At 34.6% G+C, this 16434-nt stretch overlaps 2 long non-coding RNA genes across 2 annotated transcripts in view; one reads left to right on the top strand and one right to left on the bottom strand.

Moving 5' to 3' along the window:
• The window catches only part of LOC144283707 (uncharacterized), a 50009-nt gene extending 38784 nt beyond the window's left edge, over positions 1-11225 (bottom strand). Inside the window, exon 1 of the long non-coding RNA XR_013352269.1 lies at positions 11172-11225. This is a non-coding gene — a long non-coding RNA (uncharacterized LOC144283707). The remainder of the gene's footprint in view (positions 1-11171) is intronic.
• LOC144282966 (uncharacterized) lies at positions 9706-15390 on the top strand. Its single transcript, XR_013351373.1, has 3 exons — positions 9706-9831; positions 11612-11843; positions 15269-15390. It is a non-coding gene; the product is annotated as an uncharacterized LOC144282966 (long non-coding RNA).
• Positions 15391-16434: the final 1044 nt, after the last annotated feature.

Here is a 16434-nt window from a genome sequence, read left to right as displayed (position 1 = left end):
AAAGCCATATGAGAGACAACAATTTGTAAGCCAGAAAGAGAGCTTTTACCAGAACCTGATCATGCTGGCACCTAGATTTCAAACTTCTAGCATCCAGAACTATGAGAAAATAAATTTCTGTTATTTAAGCCAATCAGTCTGTGGTGTTTTGTTATGCCAGCCCCAACAGACTAATACACAAATGTTGATACTGTGAAGGAGGACACCACTGTAATGAATGCCTAAACGTGTGGAAGTAGTTTCAAACTGAGTGATGCACAAAGGTCAGAAGAGTTTTGAGATGCATCCTTGAAATAGCCCAGATCATCCTGAAGGGACTGCTGATAGAAACATGGGCATTAATGATAATTTTTGTGAGGTTTCCTGTGGAAATGAGGAACAAGTTATTGGAAACTGGAGGAAAGGTGATCCTTGTTATGAAGTGGCAAAGAACTTGGCTGTGTTCTAGTGTTTTGTGGAAGGTAGAACTTGGATATTTGGCTGAGGAAATTTCTAACCAAAGTATTGAAGGAGAAGTTTGGTTCCCCCCCCCCCCCACCCACTCACATAAATTACGAGAGGAGACATAATTTGGAGTAACTGTTAAGCAAAAAGGAACCAGAACTAGAAGATTTGGAAAATCCTCATCCTATCCATATTACAATAAACAAGGAAACGTGTTCTGAAGTGAACACTGAGATTGTGGCTGTAAAACCATTTGATAAAGAAACTATGGATGCAATTCACAGATTTAATTGGCTTCAGCCATCTCAACAGAAACCAGGGATAGAAAGGGGATCACATAAGCAGAAACCATGCCAGCTGGAACTAAAGGGGACAGAGAAAACAGAACAGAATGAATGAAGGCTGTCAGATATCTGGGATTCTACAAGACAGGACCATAAATTTATCCAGTTGTGAATATACATGTAACAATCTTCAAAAAAAGGGGAAAATGAGGTCATCAAGGCTGCCACTCCCAGCAGAGACCCAGAGGGCAAGGCTGATTCTCTTTGATTTCAGACAGTGATTCACTACATTAGATTCAGCAGGCCAGGATGCCTCTGTCAAGAGTCACAGGAGCGAGGCCACTATGGAGACCCATGTGGATCGAGTCCCGCCAGGTTCCCTCTCTGTGTGTCTCTCAGAAATAAATAAATAAAATCTTAAAAAAAAAAAAAAAAGCCACAAAGAGCATTTTGTTTGCCTGCATGTGTTTACATTATGTATGTGTAATATTTCCCTACCTCTAGATGATTAACAAGTTGTTATAAAATGCCTTAAAAGAGCTCATTCTAATAACTCATTCTATTTATTAGAGATAAATAAGTGCTTATATAAATGGAATCTTAAAATACCCAGAGATTGAGACTTATTCAATATATTTTTTTCTATTTGGATATATTCTTCCTAAACTTATATGTTACTAACTAAATAAACTTGCATTATATCTATCTGCCAGATGTTTAAGATTATGAAAATTTAAATTTATGATTAATCAAATTGAATCATTCTAACAAACTTCATTTCAATAAAACAATAATGCTTTTTGGTATGTCAGTGTGAAGGCATAATCTCAAAGATCTTTTGATAACTTAAAATCTTAGGTGTATGGGGATCCCTGGGTGGCTCAGCGGTTTAGCGCCTGCCTTTGGTCCAGGGCATGATCCTAGAGTCCCAGGATTGAGTCCCGCATTAGGCTCCCTACATGGAGCCTGCTTCTCTCTCTGCCTATGTCTCTGCCTCTCTCTCTCTTTGTGTCTCTCATGAATAAATAAATAAAATCCTTAAAAAAAAATCTTGGGTGTATGCTAAATTTGGTTAACTAATGACTATTATTTAAATACCTAAATTACTTCTAAGATAAAATACTGAAATATAAGTTACTAAGCCTCATCTTAAAACTGTATGCATTTGGGTCTGTTAATAAATATAGTTATCTTTGGCCACATTGACAAATTATATCACAAGGACATATATGGTTATAAAACTGAAAAGATAAATATTCCTAAGCTCTACAGCAAAACCCTGGCCTAAGATATTCACAATTACATTTACAATTACATTTTACTGTGAAATAGAAGTTAATGTATTTAAAACTTAAAATCACTATATGTTAATGAGGTTCTACTAGGAGAAATAGTGGCAGAAAAAGATAGTTTTCCATATAAGGTGTTCAGGACGTGTTTTCACTAAAGGAAGAGGGAGTTGTTTTGTTCCAATGTAAAATAATTAGTTGTTCCATATAATAAAGGGGAAAGTGGAGGACAAAACTTGAATGAGTATACAAAATTGTACAGTTCCACAGAAAAACAAGTTTATTCATCCTGCTCAAAGCCATCAAAGCTCTGATGGGTTTATTTATAAGAGATTTCTGTAAGGGGCTTTTGTATAAAGTGTTATAGCTGACCCTTGAACAACATGAGTTTGAACTGCAGGGATCCACTTATATGTAAATTTTTTTCAATAATACAGTAGAGTGCCATAAATGTATTTTCTCTTCCATATGATTTTCTTATAATAACATTTTCTTTTCTCTAGCTCATTTTATTGTAAGAATACAGCACATAGTACATAAAACATAAAAAATATGTTATCTGGTCAAGAGTTGGCTATCAGTAGTTAAATTTGGAGGGAGTCAAAAGTTATACAGGGATTTTCAACTGCATTGGGGGTCAGCGCCCCCTAACCTCCACATTTTTCAAGGTCAACTGTCTATTGATACAAAACTAGAATCTGGTTTTCTCTGTTAAAATGACAAAATTTCTTGAATTATTGGTCTGCTGTTAATAAGAGGTTATAAGAGGTGTATCTTTACCTTCTGAATAACCTGCCGAGAAGCCAAAAGTTCTGTCATATTAGAATTGTTTCTTGTGTTTTCTTCTGACTTTTCCATGGCCTTTATTACTTAAAAGAATAAAGTTTTCTTACTTTTGTGCTAAGATTCAATCATGTTACATTTTATGTATATTTTGAAAATATTTTCCCACTTTGATTTTTAATCAACTTTGTTTTGCATGCCACAAAACAAATTTCCTTGTCAGTTGCATTATTTTTAAATGAGCTTTCATCAGATCTTTCACTTTTGAAAATTATCAAGAGTAAATAAGTTATAGTTAAATTGTGTGCATACTCTAGACACAGTTTTTGTCTTACTCTTGTGCCTCCTGAAAGCACTTGCAAATCAACTACAAATCAGAATGATTTTCCTTAAAAAAAAAAAAAGAAGATTATTTCACAGACCTTACAAAATGACAATGCCAGGTACTCTTGACATAGGTTTCAGATGGCATTGCCCAAATAACTTTGGGACTATACTATTAGACTGGGTCAGGACTTCCAAAACCCTAGTGTAGAAGCAGATGGGTTCATGAGACTATTAACCCCAAGTCAATCAGAAAAAAAATTAATTACTTAGAATTGAATGAACTGATTAAGGGTAATTATAGGTTTTGCTTGGAATACTGCTGATAATTTAATACCCTAAGTTCTAGATACAAAGAAACCCTTTCTGTTTGCTCTTATGCTCCCTATAATTCCTAAAAATTTATACTTGTATAAGTAGATATGAAACACTTTTTAAAGATTTTATTTATTTATTCATGAGAGACACAGAGAGAGGCAGAGACATAGGCAGAGAGAGAAGCAGGCTCCTCACAGGGAGCTCGATGCAAGACTCAATCTCCAGACGGGGATCACACCCTGAGCCAAAGGCAGACATTCAACCTCTGAGCCACCCAGGCATCCCAGATATGAAACATTTATCCTACTCTCTCTACTTCCATCTTTCTATATTTTGGAAACTTTTATTCATTAAGTATTCTTATTTCGTGGCAACATCATTTTTGCTTAGGTTTGGTAAGAATCTGTTTTCCTTTGTTAACAGGACATAATTGGAAACATTGGTAATAAACTAAGGCTTTGACTGAAATGTCATATTGGAGGATGATGCTTTTTAATCAGATATGACCAAACACTTTGAGTTAAGGAGTTAAAGTTACCTTTATGGAACCAATGCTCATAACATCTATTAGGAAAACTGATAAGGTAACCAGGATGCAGAATTCCCAGACTTATTAAGTAAGTCTTACTGAGTAAGAAAGAGACTTTCTTTGCAGGCAAGGAAAACTTAGAATATTTGAGAGGCTTCAGAAGAGGGAAATTCACCCAAACCTATAGGTACTGCAGGTGAAACATGATGGAGAGTCTTTGGTTTGGCTTCCTGGCCTTAACAGAATTTTTAAAAACTATATCCAAGATTCCTTACAAAAAATTTCAGCAAAGCAAGCAACATGTTGGACTGTAATCTTACAAAATATAAGCATCTCACTCTACATCAACTCACATCACAAGATGACCATCATCAAAACTGGTCTTAACCTGCTCTGTGAAGTGAGTCCACTGTTACGAGGCTTACATGCAGTATTGTTGTCAAACTACCATAAAATTACTCTAAAGAATTCTAAGCTCTTCTTCTGAATTTAGTACTTCTCTGTCCGTATTCCATGAACAAATACATTGCAAGCAAGTCTTATAGGCCTTTCAATCTGTGCACACAGAAAACCTTCCTTTTTATTTCTGTCTTCTTCACTTTCCTCATTAATGTCTTATAGTTTTCAGTGTCCATGCCTTTTATTTCTTTGGTGATGTATCACTGGGTATTTTGTTCTTTTTGATGCAATTGTAAATGGATAGTATTTTTTTTTTAATTTCTCTTTCTGATAGTTCATTATTAGTGTAGAGAAATGCAACAGATTTTTGCATCTTGATTACCTATCCTGAAATTTGATTAAATTTATTTACTAGTTATAATAGTTTTTCAATGGAGTCCTTCAGATTTTCTAAGTGTATTACATGCCATCTGCAAATAGTGACAGTTTTACCTCTTTGTTTCCAATTTGAATGGTGATGAACCCCTTTAAGGGGACAAACCCCTTGTTTGTCCTGAAAACTCTTCATCTCTCCTTCAATTCTGAATGATAACTTGGACAGAGAGAATATTCTTGGTTGGAGGGTTTTTTCCCTTTCAGCACTTTAGTATATCATGACACTCCCTTCTGGCCCTCAAAACTTCTGCTAAAAAATCTATGATAGTCCTATTCTTATTCTTATTCCTTTGTTCCAGTTATTCCCTTGTTGCTTATAAGATTCTTTCCTTGTCTTAAGTTTTGACTTTTTAATATTAATGACTTTTGGTGTCCTTTAATTATAATGTCATTTTAGTTGGAACTCTCTGGACTTCCTGGATCTACATATCTATTTCCTTCCCTAGGTTAAGGAAGTTTTCATTGATTATTTCTTCAATGAAGTCATTTACCCCTTTCTCATGACATGAACCTTATAATGCCAATGTTAGTCCTTTTGATGTCTTATAAGTCCCTTAACCATCTTCACTTTTTAAATTCTTCTTTTCTTTCTGCTCTTCTGACTGAGTTCCACTGCCTCGTTTTCAAGTCGACTGAATTTTTCTTCTGCTTCATCTGGTCAGGTGTTAAATCCCTTCAGTCTATTTTTGAGTTCAATAATTGTACTTCAATTCTGTGACTTTTATTTGGTACTTTCTTATATTTTCCATCTCTTTGTTGAAGTTCTCACTCTGTTTATACCTTTTCTTCTCCAGTTTGGTGAGCATCTTTTTGACCATTACTTTGAACTTTCTGTCAGGTAACTTACTTTTCTCTATTTCATTATTATTTTCCAGAGGTTTTTATCTTGTTTCATTCTTATTATTTTTGCTACTTTTAGATACACAAAGCATGCCAGGATTCATAAAATAATCACTTTGATTGAAATCATATGTACATTATTACTAATGTACACCTAGAATGGTTCACAAAATCCTCCCCTTCTTCCTCCCAACCCTCTTGCAAGGCCACAGCCACAAATACCAAGGTCACAAAATAAGTGATCACCAAATGAAAAATCTCATCCTATAGAATGAATTCCTCACTGATAAATATAATAAAAAGCCATCAAGTATAATTCCCTCATATCTGTACAGTGCATAAGCCAAGAATTTATTCATAGTCTGCCCAGTAGTTTTCATTCCATTGTTTAGCAAAATATATGCAGTCACCTACCACGTAATAATTATTCTTCTTCCATTAATACATGGTTAATATTAAGCATGATCCTAAAGTGTAATTTGATAAAGATTTTCAATCCCAGCTGCTTCCGCTTTCTCTTTGAGTATAAAACTTGTCGTTAATATTGCCATCAACTACAGTTTTCTAAGTCTTTTTTTTTTTAAGATTTTATTTATTCATGCATGAGAGACACAGAGAAAGAGAGAGAGGCAGAGACACAGGGAGAAGGAGAAGCAGGCAGAGGAAGAAGCAGTCTCCATGCAGGGAGCCCAACGTGGGACTCAATCCCAGGTCTCCAAGATCACACCCTGGGCTGAAGGTGGCGCTAAACTGCTGAGCCACCCAGGCTGCCCCTAAGTTGCTTTTGCTACAAAGAGTGCAACTATAAATGTTTCCCCAACTTTTGGTCTCTTGTATAGTTCTAGCAACAAAATTAATCAATTTTATTGAATGAAAATAGATCATACAGGTCAAGCGGAAATTTCCAATGTATTCTTTCCAGGCCCCTCAACCCTCACCTCTGCAATAGTAGGATCACTATCACAACTGCCACACTACCAGAGAGCTGGTGTCTAATTTCCCCTCTTGGAGGAGTGTAGAATGTGCTCCAGGCAATAGTATGGGGGATCAGTCACAGATAAGGAGACATGTTGGAGTGGGCAAAATGAAGGCAGAGTCTTTAGATTATAGGACAGCTTCATTGCAACTGGATGTTCAAATCAAAGGGCTGCAGGTTATCTGTTGTTGGCCCTCTCCATGGCAAAGAAAAATTATAGCAACACAGCTATACTCCATGCAATTCGGGTACCTAAAAATAAAGGTATTTTCTGCATATGATTCAGATAAGATTGGGGGCTTTTAAGTCCTTCCTCTGTTCTCTGCCCTCTCCTTTCTTTCTCTTACCTCCCCTCTTTATTTCCTCTCCTCCTTCCTTTCTCTTTTCTTCCCTTCCTATATGATCTTAGCCTTTTTTTTTTTAAATTTTTTTTTATTTTTAAATGGGTGATTTCCCTAAGTCATATGGTCCAAAAGAGTGGAATATTTCTCAGGGTACAAGCTGGAAACTTCACAAGGAAGCAGAGGGAACACATCAATTAATCCTTCAAGAAATGTCTTGCCAGACATTTATGCCCCTGTTTGACAAGTCTTCACAATGGAAAATGAACTGGGGAATCGTGCTAAATTAATCTCCAGTCAAATATAATTCAATTTTTAAGATATTCATAAATGTACTTCCTATTTGCACTTTTCTTTTCCTGTCACATATATGAAATAGTGACACTTGAAGATTTATGTGTCCCAGCATATAGAGATTTGTATTCCATATTCACCACTAGAGACCACTTCACTCTTTGTTTATGATGTTATTTGGGGTTGTACTATTTATGTAACTCTTTTCATCACTTTTTTATGCTTCAGTAAACCACATTTTAGTCATGGGTCCATTTTTGAGAACTGAAGATATAATGCAGCACAAGCATAAAAAACAAAATTACAAATTTAATAATGTTAACGTAGCATGAAAATGGCATGAAAATATATTAGGTGAGACAAACTGTATCTTATTAGCTAGATATTTGTAGACAAGCCAATATGGTCCTTAAAAGGACATGTATAACTACAGAGAACATACTTACCATTAATTGTATGAATAATGGGATTTCTATGCAAATAAAAATTAATCCTACATTTCAGATTTGCTTAAAGTCATGAACAAAATAGTTTTATGGATTTTAGATTTTTCCTCTTCAAACTGACAAACTCCCTCCAACATGGCCACATACCATACTTTAATAAATGTTGTTTTGACTGTCAAAGTATCGTGTCTCCTTTAACATTTCTTGTCTTTAAATTTCATTATATATTACTTTTTCCCCTTTTCCATCTGAGACAGTGTATGTGTATACACATACACAAATAGACACAGATATACATACATAATAATTAGGAAATAAATTAGAAGGAACCCCTGTGTTTTGAACTCTTATCATATAATTTAAGGCAATTAATAAAGAGCACAGGAGCATAAAAACTTATCTTGACCTTAGAGTGCTTATCTCTAAGAAGCCAGATAAAATACAGCAGCAGTTTTCATTTGTCTACAGCTTACATCTTCTCCATAGAATATGCAATGACTGCAGCCTTACTCAAGAAGGATGCTGTGTTATCTTGCCAGCACAAATAATCTGAAGGAAGAAGACTGATACTACAAGAAAAGAAAATTATTGCTGAATATAACAATAATGATATTGCACCCCCATTTAGAGAAGAGCCATCTGGAAGGAACCAAAATTCACCCCTCTGACAGATACCCAACATTATGGTGAATAAGCATCTGTGTTTACATATAAAAATATTTTGATGAATTTTCTAAACATAAGTATCTGGCAAATTAACTTTGTCATAAAAATAACTATTCACTATTTTAGCATCTATAAACTGATTTGTTCAAATTCGCTTCTATCTTCTTCTCCTTTTCTAAAATAAGAATATTAATATCTAGAGATGCCTGGGTGGCTGGCTCACTCAGTTGAGCAACCGACTTTGATTTTGGCTCATGTCATGGCATCACCCTCCATAGGTTTCCATGCCTATGAGGAGTCATCTTGGGATTCTCTCCCTCTGTCCCTCTCCCTGTATGCATATACACTCTTTCTTTCTTTATCTAAAATCGATAAATAAATCTTTTAAAAAAAGAATACTGATATCTACTTTTCTATTCTGTAGATATAAGGATCAAGTGGGAAAAAATATTTGTGAAATTTGAAACCTGAAAGCAGTCACATAAATGTAAAATTTTGACATAGACCTTCGTTCAAATAAATGAATAAAATATCATAATTGAAGATAAAAGTGATTATCTTATTAATTCATAATTTATTATTCCTTAGAATAAGCTTACATGTGTGTTGAAGGGAGTATATACAAGTACTTTCAGTACCATTAACCTATAAACATATCTGAATCTTTATATAACCATGTATGTATAAATAAAGTGGTATAACTATATGTGAATTAATTCAGTTGGCATGTATTGAACTCATACTTTGAGGAATAGCCAAGCTAGAAAAACAATCACAGTCCTGACTTCCTGCCCTCACTCTGTGCTGGAGCAGGGCATTGATACACATTACCACAAAATTCATTTCACTAAAATTTATAGAAAGCAGAGAAAAGAATAGCATTTATTGAGTTCTCAGCATTTTAATTTATATCATTAAATTCAAAAGTTATATTAAGTGAGATATCTTACTTTAACTAGTGTCATTTGTAGGAAAGGTCAATCAGATACCTTAAGACTGATTAGGAGAAAGGAGTAAGAATGCAGTAAGAGGTGTCTTTACAGCAGGGATAGCACAGAGAGTCTTGGGTTACTACATATAAAGAATTAATGTTGGTAGCTTCCAACCTAAATGGCAGACCATTCCTAAGTAAACTTGTTTTTTCTATTCATGGCTAGATATATTTCTACAAGGTACTATCATAAAGAGGTTGCTAAAAATGTCATTTCAAGACATCCTAAAACCTTTTGTAAGCTTATTATTGTGTTCGGTTTTATTCATTTGGCACCTCTTAAAAAATAATGAAATTTTTGGCATCTCTATTATGATGTTAAAATGATGTCATCTGTGTTAAAAGTCAGCCATTATGACAGCTATATTTCACAAATCTGAGAAAAGGGGCATATTAAAACTACTTGGTTATTATTTTGAAGAACTAGAGGATTCCTAAAGCAGTCAGCCCAAACAGTAGATGATCTACAAAGGTGGATACTTTGGGAAAATTTTTAAAAGGGGGGGAAGGGGTGTACTTTTCAGGGGAAAATACAAACATATACACTCTGAGAAATATGGGCTCTCTGATAAAAAGTGAAAGATGAATTATATATATATTTTTTTTTAAATAATCCTATTTCTTTGTATATATACTTCAAGTAGTCTTAAGTGGTTCTGTTAAGGGTCTTATTAGATATATGCAGTTATGACCACTTTTGCCATTTAATACTTAGCAGAGTGTTTTAAAATCATCCACTAGCATTCTTTACCACAGAAGCAAGCAGAATAAAGAGACAGACACTGATTTAATTGTTAACAAATACCACACTGGAGGCCAGATGAGGGCTAAAATTCAGTGTTTTCTTCTTAATATAAAATCTGAAGACATATAGTCTCAATAAGGAAAGATTCAGGGACAAAGAAAAACTGTTGAACTATGTAAATATAGTTATAAAAATGCAATAGGTCGGGCAGCCCGGGTGGCTCAGCCGTTTAGCACCGCCTTTGGCCCAGGGCCTGGTCGTGGAGACCCGGGATTGAGTCCGGTGTCGGGCTCCCTGCATGGAGCCTGCTTCTCCTTCTGCCTCTGTCTCTGCCTCTCTCTCTCTCTCTCTTTCTGTATGTGTGTGTCTCTCATGAATAAATAAATAACATTTTTTTTTAAAAGCAATAGGTCAAAGAAAGGTTTTTTTAAAAAAAATCTTATGAACACCTAGAAGATAAAGTTTGAGAAGACAAGCTTTGGCTTGTCTTGAACAAGTTGATTACAAAGAGCAAATTCATCTGAAAAGAGAAAGTTAGCATAAATTATCCCTAAGATTCTTCTCAATATGGAAGGCAGCATGATAGGATAGAAAAAGTACAGATTTTAGGATCACTATTGCCTGGTTTTTAATCTAAAATTCACCACAAACTGGCTGGATGAGCAATGGCAAATGAATCAACCTTTGTGAGTCTAAACTTACTCTTAGAATAAGTACCTTCAAGATTGCTAGAAAATAATTAAGGACTTGGCACATAACCTGGCATATAGTGGGCACCAAAATGTATTAGTTTTTTTTTTTTCCCCATCTATTCCTTTTTATTACCCTAAAATTCTATGAATTGTAGGAACCGGATTACTCAGGTTATAAAGATTATTGTCTCAAGGTCTTCCTAGCTTAGTGAACCTCAAGGTGGTAACTACATTTCTTCATGAGTAACATTAGGGTTAAAATATATGCTTTGTTTCCTCTCTGCTTGTTAAAACAAATAAATAGTATAAAAACACAGTCAACAAAAAGGGCTATACTCATGGACCGGGAGGAAATGAACATTTCTGAGCGCTTACAGTTTTGGATGATTTGTTCGCAGGATCATTCAAACTTCATCACATTACTATGAGTTATTTAATTCACAAGTGAGAAAACCACAGGAAGGGTAAGTGACTTGGCTAAGGCCCCTCAACTGTTAAGTCACAGAGCAGCAAAGTCAGTCCAAGCATGCTCACCTACCCACTGTACACATGACTTCTGAAGCACTAAGGTTGTTAGTAAGAGGAAGGGGGACTATTGATCTTTAAGCAAGAATTCTGAAGGGAAAGGTGAAGGGTAGGCTAAGAGTATGGGCAGCTATTTAAGTGTCTGCTCATTTAGCAGAACAAAATGAAACTGGCTAACCTAATGAGGGGTTATATATAACAAGTAAATCAGGGGGTAGGGATAATTATTAAATACAACATTAATGTATATGTCTTTGAGTGTAATTTTTTTTCTTTTATAAACCTGACAGTGAGAAAAGGAAGAAAAGTCCATGCTAATTCATCATATATTCTAATACACTTCAGCCACAGAATAAAGAAACCATGCCAGTTGCTGCTACTGCAGACAGAGAGCGAAGAAATCCTCTACGAGCCCCATGGGTTTACAGAAGTCTATCCATCACTCTGTCAGTCTTCCGGATCATTATTCAAGTTGCTATCCCCAATTTTGCTGGATATATCAGATCAACTCCAGCTCCATAGGTAATTTTTCTCCCTAATGGGTTTGGAATTTGTTCTTTTTTTATTATCTTTGGGCTAATGTGCTGCTCAAAATCTTTGAGAGTGATAGTAAGAATGTCAGTCATTAGCTCTGGGTAGGGGCGGGGGAGGGGAAGGCAGAAGGTGTATTTAATTCACAAACCATCACCTTATTACTACTACCTAGGGAATTTAAAGGTATAGACAGAACAGTTACATTCACTGTGAACGTTACGTGTTCTTAGGTTTCTATTACTAGAATTGTTTTCTATTTTGTTATTTACTTTAAGAATCTTTAAGGATAGGGAAAAACAGGTCTACATGGTTCCAAGTTGATGTCGAAATTTAGCAGATACCTAATCATTTGATCAATGAAGAGCACCACCCTGGAAAATTTAGCTAAACATTTACCAAAATGCAATCAGCAAAACAGCAAAAAAGCAAGGTTAGCTTTTGGATATATTTGCAAAGGAAGGTTATTCTTTCACTGAACAAACCTATTTCGTGCAGGTGTGTAAGACATTGGGTTTCAAAAAGAAGACCAGATCCTGCCTTTTAGTTAAAAAAAAAAAAAAAAAAAAACTGATAACAGTGAGTGTGTGTGTATATATATAAGTGTAACATATATATAAGTATATAGTTATATATGTATACTTCTATACATATATACATATGTATACTTACATACATATAACTATATTAGCATATATATAAGCGTAACATATATATATAAAGTGTAATATATATATATATATACACATATATATATATGTGTGTGTGTGTGTGTGTGTGTGTAAGTCCCCAACGTGGGACTCGTATATATATATATATATATATATATATATATATATATATATATGTAATAGTAAGGGCACATCAAATATGGGGATATTGTCCAGATTGTAAAATTCAGAAAAGCTTCTTGAAAGATGTGAAAACTAAGCAGCATATTAAAGATTGGGGAAGGGAAGGCAAGAACATTTCAGATAGAGAGGTTGCAGGTGGAATAAAAAAAGGATGATGACAGATTATTAAGCATTTTAATATTTCTTTTTTTTAATTTTTTTTAATTTTTATTTATTTATGATAGTCACAGAGAGAGAGAGAGAGGCAGAGACACAGGCAGAGGAAGAAGCAGGCTCCATGCACCGGGAGCCCGATGTGGGATTCGATCCTGGGTCTCCAGGATCGCGCCCTGGGCCAAAGGCAGGCGCCAAACCGCTGCGCCACCCAGGGATCCCCATTTTAATATTTCTAACTACAATTTAATCTTCATGGGAGCAGGACTTTGTATCTATTTTGTTCACAGTCTCATTTCCAGGATCTAGGACAGTACCTGATATAGTGTAACTGTTGAATAAAGGATTAAATTGTAAAATGCAAGTCAAGGAACAGAGGAACATGAATTTGGAGTAGAACCAGATCACGAAGTATCCTTAAGTGTTTCTTAGTGACCCTGTTAGTACTACTTCTCATTTAGGCCCTTCCTGTCTCCCGGATATCTGGTGATAACACAGTGCTTCTCAGTAGTGGACTCTCCTATTTACACTTGCCCTATAGACCTTGTTCTTTATAATGTGGAATTTTCTTAATAAATTTCCTATCATAATCTTCCTGTGCCCATTTACCTGGGGATTTATCTTTGCCAATAAGAGCTAATTTAATTTACCTTAAATTCTTCATGGGAGAAAAAAAAAAAAATTCTTCATGGGAGGAAACATTTCCAGATACCATTTTCACTCAGCCATGACATTGTGAAGAGACCACTGTCAGCTCTCGGTGGAGTCAAAAGCACTGAGCTCATCTCTTGGGCCTGATGTGGGTCAGACCTACAACTGAAATGATTTTCTTTTCTTTTCTTTTTTTTTTTTTTAATTTTAAGTAGGCTCCACATCCAACATGACACTTGAACTCACAACCCTGAGATAAAGAGTCACACACTCTACCAATTGAACCAGTCAGGCACCCGTGAAATAATTATCCTTATAATATTTATAAATTATTTATTTATAAATTATTTATAATAGTTATAATTATTTATAATATCTAAATCACAAGTCAGATAGTTAATATGTGGAAATATCTTGCAGATTTTAAGACATGACACAAATGTACAGAATTATCAATTTATTAGGGCCTAGAATGCTTTGAAACCAATAAATTAAAGATATGTATGAAAATTTCACATATTGTCACTGCAATTGTGCAATAACATTGTGTAAAGCACGTATAAACATTTGGCACATTTCAAATCACATTACATAGGCAACTCTCTTTTCTGTCTATATTTAAAAAATGGCATTAAATAAATTCAGAGCAATATCAGAAATAATTATTTATTCTCAAATAACTCAATCTCTTTGTTCTTTAATCTCATAGCATTCTCTGATCATTTTATAAACACTTTTCCAGTCGATTCTCATAACAAATAATGCTACAAGGTAGCAACCATCATCATTCACACATGATATATGAAGCAATTATGAAACTTTCACAAGGTCAAATGTACTATTCCTGGCTCCATGATCTTGGACTTTTTAACATATACAGATACCTCTCTCCTTGAACTTCATTAGTCAATGAACTGAGATAAAATTATTAAAAGGAGATACTCTTCATTAGAATATAAATGAGCATGTAATAACCACCATTTTCTTTTTTTGCCTTTACTGAAATAGGACAAGATTTGTTCTCTTTGTAAGATGGATAATTACTGTGTATTATTACTCATTAGTCTCATGCTATTAATATATATGCTTCTTATTTTGTATGTATATATGTATGTGTACGGTGCAAATGTATGTATATACAAACATATATACATGCTTGAACACCCATATACATATTTACACACACTTAACAAATGTTCATTCCCTTCCTTTACTACCCTCGTAAACACTTGCATTTTTTTCTCTTTGTGAAATATACTGCCAAAAAAATCTCTTACATAAACTAAATCCACTTGTTTTTTATTTTATATGTTACTAAATAAGAAGTAGTCTTGCAAATCAGACACGCAGCAAATTAGGTTCAACAAACATATTAAACATTAGTTGATGTAATTTTTGCTGGAAGCTCCCCAAAGAGAACAGCTGTATTGGTTTGATAAATTTAGTGAGGCAGGATATCATAAGAGGATACTTAATATCTACAGGTAACATGAGATTTGTGAGATTCTAAAAGAAGTTCAATATCTAAGTTAGCACATTTCTTATAAAAATGAGTCAGAAAACCTCAAAACCATCCTGTTGAGTGGTTGATACATGTGAGAGGTCATGAATTTTCCCATGAGTTTTCAGACTAACATTATTATACCATAGAATAGATCTTTTCCTATTTTTAGGCATGGTGACAGCCAGTAAAAATAATTACACATATTATTTTAAATCATATTTAATGCTGTATTTATTATTTTCTTTTCTTTCCAGATGGACAGTGTGTTTTCTTCCTATTTTTAAAGACCGCAAAGAGGAAAACTGATGAATATTATAAGGACACACTGGAAAATGCATTGTTACTATGGCAATAAAAAAGAGAACAAATGTCAAAATATTTTTTTGGTAAAATTCCATTTCTCTGGGTAAAATTTTACAGTCCTTTGCATCAAGTGTAAGCAAATACTCTTCATGTGACATTTTTAATTAAATATTTCCATTTAATTTAAATGTATTGAATATCTATCATTTTCCTGACAACTAAAACACCTCTTCTTATCTCCTTGCAGCCTATTTGGGAAAAATTGGGAAACTAATAAGGTCAAGACAAAGCAACTAGTGATATACCAGAGGCTTGTGTAGGAAGCTAAGCATTTAACACCATCCTCCCCCCGCTGCTTCCTTCCCCTTTCTCTCTCCTTCTCTTACTTCTTCTTCTCTTAATTCTTTTTCTCCTTCTTCTTCTCCTTCTGCTTCCCTTATTATTGGCAGGTGGTGAGGGAGTTATAAGAGAGAAAGAGGGTAGCAAAGGCATTAAGGATTTAAGGCTTCCAAGAATGTAAGCTGAGAACATAGAGAAATACAGATAACTAGAATTATGTAAAACAAAGTAATATGTCATAACTCCAAACTTACCTAATCTTTCTTATAAATGTTGATATAAACAAGTTATTTTATTAGTTACTTATTGTTGTATAACTGTATTATCATTAACCTACAGCTTAAAGCAATACATTTATTATCTCACAGTTTTTCTTGTCTAGGCATGATTTAGATTTATCATGCTGTAAATTGTCAGCCAGAACTGATGTTACCTGGAGCATTAACTACATAAAAATCTGTTTTCCCCTCCACGTGGCTTTTAGAAGCATTCAGTTGTTTACAATTGTAGGACAGAGAGCTTTCAGTTCATTTGCAGGCTGTTGACTGGGACAGCTCTCATCTGCTAGAAACCACCCACAGTTCTTAGTCATGTGGGATTCCCCAACATGGGCATTTCCTTCTTCATAGTCAGCAAGGAAGAGAAAGAGAACAGGAGGCAGGCACTACAATCTAGGTAACATAACTGCATGCACATTACACATACACCCTAACACCTTTTCTCTACTTAATTGGTTAGAAGTTAAGTCATAGGCCCCACCCATATTCAAAGAAAGTAT

This window comes from Canis aureus, chromosome 14 (assembly GCF_053574225.1).
Source record: "Canis aureus isolate CA01 chromosome 14, VMU_Caureus_v.1.0, whole genome shotgun sequence".
Classification (NCBI taxonomy): Eukaryota; Metazoa; Chordata; class Mammalia; order Carnivora; family Canidae; genus Canis; species Canis aureus.
The sequence above is the reverse complement of the archived record's forward strand: the minus strand, read 5'-3'. Positions and strand labels throughout refer to the sequence as shown.